The sequence below is a fragment of the Botryllus schlosseri genome, chromosome 11, assembly GCF_051294905.1.
Source record: "Botryllus schlosseri isolate E-star chromosome 11, Bs_hap1, whole genome shotgun sequence".
In the NCBI taxonomy this organism is placed as follows: domain Eukaryota; kingdom Metazoa; phylum Chordata; class Ascidiacea; order Stolidobranchia; family Styelidae; genus Botryllus; species Botryllus schlosseri.
Window position 1 is genome coordinate 11,564,182 of NC_137246.1, and position 5,605 is coordinate 11,569,786.

Here is a 5,605-nt window from a genome sequence, read left to right on the forward strand (position 1 = left end):
ATTGCGTGCAATCGATGTAACTTTCAGAGTTAGACACTCTGATACCGGAATTGTAGTTCTAAGCCTTCGGGAACATAGAGAAATCTTGGTAAATTTCATACCCCCCAAAATGTCAAAGTATGCCAATATCTCTCTAAGTACAATAGCCAGGGAAAAGTTATTGCGTGCAATCGATGTAACTTTCAGAGTTAGACACTCTGATACCGGAATTGTAGTTCTAGGCCTTCGGGAACATAGAGAAATCTTGGTAAATTTCATACCCCCCAAAATGTCAAAGTATGCCAATATCTCTCTAAGTACAATAGCCAGGGAAAAGTTATTGCGTGCAATCGATGTAACTTTCAGAGTTAGACACTCTGATACCGGAATTGTAGTTCTAGGCCTTCGGGAACATAGAGAAATCTTGGTAAATTTCATACCCCCCAAAATGTCAAAGTATGCCAATATCTCTCTAAGTACAATAGCCAGGGAAAAGTTATTGCGTGCAATCGATGTAACTTTCAGAGTTAGACACTCTGATACCGGAATTGTAGTTCTAGGCCTTCGGGAACATAGAGAAATCTTGGTAAATTTCATACCCCCCAAAATGTCAAAGTATGCCAATATCTCTCTAAGTACAATAGCCAGGGAAAAGTTATTGCGTGCAATCGATGTAACTTTCAGAGTTAGACACTCTGATACCGGAATTGTAGTTCTAGGCCTTCGGGAACATAGAGAAATCTTGGTAAATTTCATACCCCCCAAAATGTCAAAGTATGCCAATATCTCTCTAAGTACAATAGCCAGGGAAAAGTTATTGCGTGCAATCGATGTAACTTTCAGAGTTAGACACTCTGATACCGGAATTGTAGTTCTAGGCCTTCGGGAACATAGAGAAATCTTGGTAAATTTCATACCCCCCAAAATGTCAAAGTATGCCAATATCTCTCTAAGTACAATAGCCAGGGAAAAGTTATTGCGTGCAATCGATGTAACTTTCAGAGTTAGACACTCTGATACCGGAATTGTAGTTCTAGGCCTTCGGGAACATAGAGAAATCTTGGTAAATTTCATACCCCCCAAAATGTCAAAGTATGCCAATATCTCTCTAAGTACAATAGCCAGGGAAAAGTTATTGCGTGCAATCGATGTAACTTTCAGAGTTAGACACTCTGATACCGGAATTGTAGTTCTAGGCCTTCGGGAACATAGAGAAATCTTGGTAAATTTCATACCCCCCAAAATGTCAAAGTATGCCAATATCTCTCTAAGTACAATAGCCAGGGAAAAGTTATTGCGTGCAATCGATGTAACTTTCAGAGTTAGACACTCTGATACCGGAATTGTAGTTCTAGGCCTTCGGGAACATAGAGAAATCTTGGTAAATTTCATACCCCCCAAAATGTCAAAGTATGCCAATATCTCTCTAAGTACAATAGCCAGGGAAAAGTTATTGCGTGCAATCGATGTAACTTTCAGAGTTAGACACTCTGATACCGGAATTGTAGTTCTAGGCCTTCGGGAACATAGAGAAATCTTGGTAAATTTCATACCCCCCAAAATGTCAAAGTATGCCAATATCTCTCTAAGTACAATAGCCAGGGAAAAGTTATTGCGTGCAATCGATGTAACTTTCAGAGTTAGACACTCTGATACCGGAATTGTAGTTCTAGGCCTTCGGGAACATAGAGAAATCTTGGTAAATTTCATACCCCCCAAAATGTCAAAGTATGCCAATATCTCTCTAAGTACAATAGCCAGGGAAAAGTTATTGCGTGCAATCGATGTAACTTTCAGAGTTAGACACTCTGATACCGGAATTGTAGTTCTAGGCCTTCGGGAACATAGAGAAATCTTGGTAAATTTCATACCCCCCAAAATGTCAAAGTATGCCAATATCTCTCTAAGTACAATAGCCAGGGAAAAGTTATTGCGTGCAATCGATGTAACTTTCAGAGTTAGACACTCTGATACCGGAATTGTAGTTCTAGGCCTTCGGGAACATAGAGAAATCTTGGTAAATTTCATACCCCCCAAAATGTCAAAGTATGCCAATATCTCTCTAAGTACAATAGCCAGGGAAAAGTTATTGCGTGCAATCGATGTAACTTTCAGAGTTAGACACTCTGATACCGGAATTGTAGTTCTAGGCCTTCGGGAACATAGAGAAATCTTGGTAAATTTCATACCCCCCAAAATGTCAAAGTATGCCAATATCTCTCTAAGTACAATAGCCAGGGAAAAGTTATTGCGTGCAATCGATGTAACTTTCAGAGTTAGACACTCTGATACCGGAATTGTAGTTCTAGGCCTTCGGGAACATAGAGAAATCTTGGTAAATTTCATACCCCCCAAAATGTCAAAGTATGCCAATATCTCTCTAAGTACAATAGCCAGGGAAAAGTTATTGCGTGCAATCGATGTAACTTTCAGAGTTAGACACTCTGATACCGGAATTGTAGTTCTAGGCCTTCGGGAACATAGAGAAATCTTGGTAAATTTCATACCCCCCAAAATGTCAAAGTATGCCAATATCTCTCTAAGTACAATAGCCAGGGAAAAGTTATTGCGTGCAATCGATGTAACTTTCAGAGTTAGACACTCTGATACCGGAATTGTAGTTCTAGGCCTTCGGGAACATAGAGAAATCTTGGTAAATTTCATACCCCCCAAAATGTCAAAGTATGCCAATATCTCTCTAAGTACAATAGCCAGGGAAAAGTTATTGCGTGCAATCGATGTAACTTTCAGAGTTAGACACTCTGATACCGGAATTGTAGTTCTAGGCCTTCGGGAACATAGAGAAATCTTGGTAAATTTCATACCCCCCAAAATGTCAAAGTATGCCAATATCTCTCTAAGTACAATAGCCAGGGAAAAGTTATTGCGTGCAATCGATGTAACTTTCAGAGTTAGACACTCTGATACCGGAATTGTAGTTCTAGGCCTTCGGGAACATAGAGAAATCTTGGTAAATTTCATACCCCCCAAAATGTCAAAGTATGCCAATATCTCTCTAAGTACAATAGCCAGGGAAAAGTTATTGCGTGCAATCGATGTAACTTTCAGAGTTAGACACTCTGATACCGGAATTGTAGTTCTAGGCCTTCGGGAACATAGAGAAATCTTGGTAAATTTCATACCCCCCAAAATGTCAAAGTATGCCAATATCTCTCTAAGTACAATAGCCAGGGAAAAGTTATTGCGTGCAATCGATGTAACTTTCAGAGTTAGACACTCTGATACCGGAATTGTAGTTCTAGGCCTTCGGGAACATAGAGAAATCTTGGTAAATTTCATACCCCCCAAAATGTCAAAGTATGCCAATATCTCTCTAAGTACAATAGCCAGGGAAAAGTTATTGCGTGCAATCGATGTAACTTTCAGAGTTAGACACTCTGATACCGGAATTGTAGTTCTAGGCCTTCGGGAACATAGAGAAATCTTGGTAAATTTCATACCCCCCAAAATGTCAAAGTATGCCAATATCTCTCTAAGTACAATAGCCAGGGAAAAGTTATTGCGTGCAATCGATGTAACTTTCAGAGTTAGACACTCTGATACCGGAATTGTAGTTCTAGGCCTTCGGGAACATAGAGAAATCTTGGTAAATTTCATACCCCCCAAAATGTCAAAGTATGCCAATATCTCTCTAAGTACAATAGCCAGGGAAAAGTTATTGCGTGCAATCGATGTAACTTTCAGAGTTAGACACTCTGATACCGGAATTGTAGTTCTAGGCCTTCGGGAACATAGAGAAATCTTGGTAAATTTCATACCCCCCAAAATGTCAAAGTATGCCAATATCTCTCTAAGTACAATAGCCAGGGAAAAGTTATTGCGTGCAATCGATGTAACTTTCAGAGTTAGACACTCTGATACCGGAATTGTAGTTCTAGGCCTTCGGGAACATAGAGAAATCTTGGTAAATTTCATACCCCCCAAAATGTCAAAGTATGCCAATATCTCTCTAAGTACAATAGCCAGGGAAAAGTTATTGCGTGCAATCGATGTAACTTTCAGAGTTAGACACTCTGATACCGGAATTGTAGTTCTAGGCCTTCGGGAACATAGAGAAATCTTGGTAAATTTCATACCCCCCAAAATGTCAAAGTATGCCAATATCTCTCTAAGTACAATAGCCAGGGAAAAGTTATTGCGTGCAATCGATGTAACTTTCAGAGTTAGACACTCTGATACCGGAATTGTAGTTCTAGGCCTTCGGGAACATAGAGAAATCTTGGTAAATTTCATACCCCCCAAAATGTCAAAGTATGCCAATATCTCTCTAAGTACAATAGCCAGGGAAAAGTTATTGCGTGCAATCGATGTAACTTTCAGAGTTAGACACTCTGATACCGGAATTGTAGTTCTAGGCCTTCGGGAACATAGAGAAATCTTGGTAAATTTCATACCCCCCAAAATGTCAAAGTATGCCAATATCTCTCTAAGTACAATAGCCAGGGAAAAGTTATTGCGTGCAATCGATGTAACTTTCAGAGTTAGACACTCTGATACCGGAATTGTAGTTCTAGGCCTTCGGGAACATAGAGAAATCTTGGTAAATTTCATACCCCCCAAAATGTCAAAGTATGCCAATATCTCTCTAAGTACAATAGCCAGGGAAAAGTTATTGCGTGCAATCGATGTAACTTTCAGAGTTAGACACTCTGATACCGGAATTGTAGTTCTAGGCCTTCGGGAACATAGAGAAATCTTGGTAAATTTCATACCCCCCAAAATGTCAAAGTATGCCAATATCTCTCTAAGTACAATAGCCAGGGAAAAGTTATTGCGTGCAATCGATGTAACTTTCAGAGTTAGACACTCTGATACCGGAATTGTAGTTCTAGGCCTTCGGGAACATAGAGAAATCTTGGTAAATTTCATACCCCCCAAAATGTCAAAGTATGCCAATATCTCTCTAAGTACAATAGCCAGGGAAAAGTTATTGCGTGCAATCGATGTAACTTTCAGAGTTAGACACTCTGATACCGGAATTGTAGTTCTAGGCCTTCGGGAACATAGAGAAATCTTGGTAAATTTCATACCCCCCAAAATGTCAAAGTATGCCAATATCTCTCTAAGTACAATAGCCAGGGAAAAGTTATTGCGTGCAATCGATGTAACTTTCAGAGTTAGACACTCTGATACCGGAATTGTAGTTCTAGGCCTTCGGGAACATAGAGAAATCTTGGTAAATTTCATACCCCCCAAAATGTCAAAGTATGCCAATATCTCTCTAAGTACAATAGCCAGGGAAAAGTTATTGCGTGCAATCGATGTAACTTTCAGAGTTAGACACTCTGATACCGGAATTGTAGTTCTAGGCCTTCGGGAACATAGAGAAATCTTGGTAAATTTCATACCCCCCAAAATGTCAAAGTATGCCAATATCTCTCTAAGTACAATAGCCAGGGAAAAGTTATTGCGTGCAATCGATGTAACTTTCAGAGTTAGACACTCTGATACCGGAATTGTAGTTCTAGGCCTTCGGGAACATAGAGAAATCTTGGTAAATTTCATACCCCCCAAAATGTCAAAGTATGCCAATATCTCTCTAAGTACAATAGCCAGGGAAAAGTTATTGCGTGCAATCGATGTAACTTTCAGAGTTAGACACTCT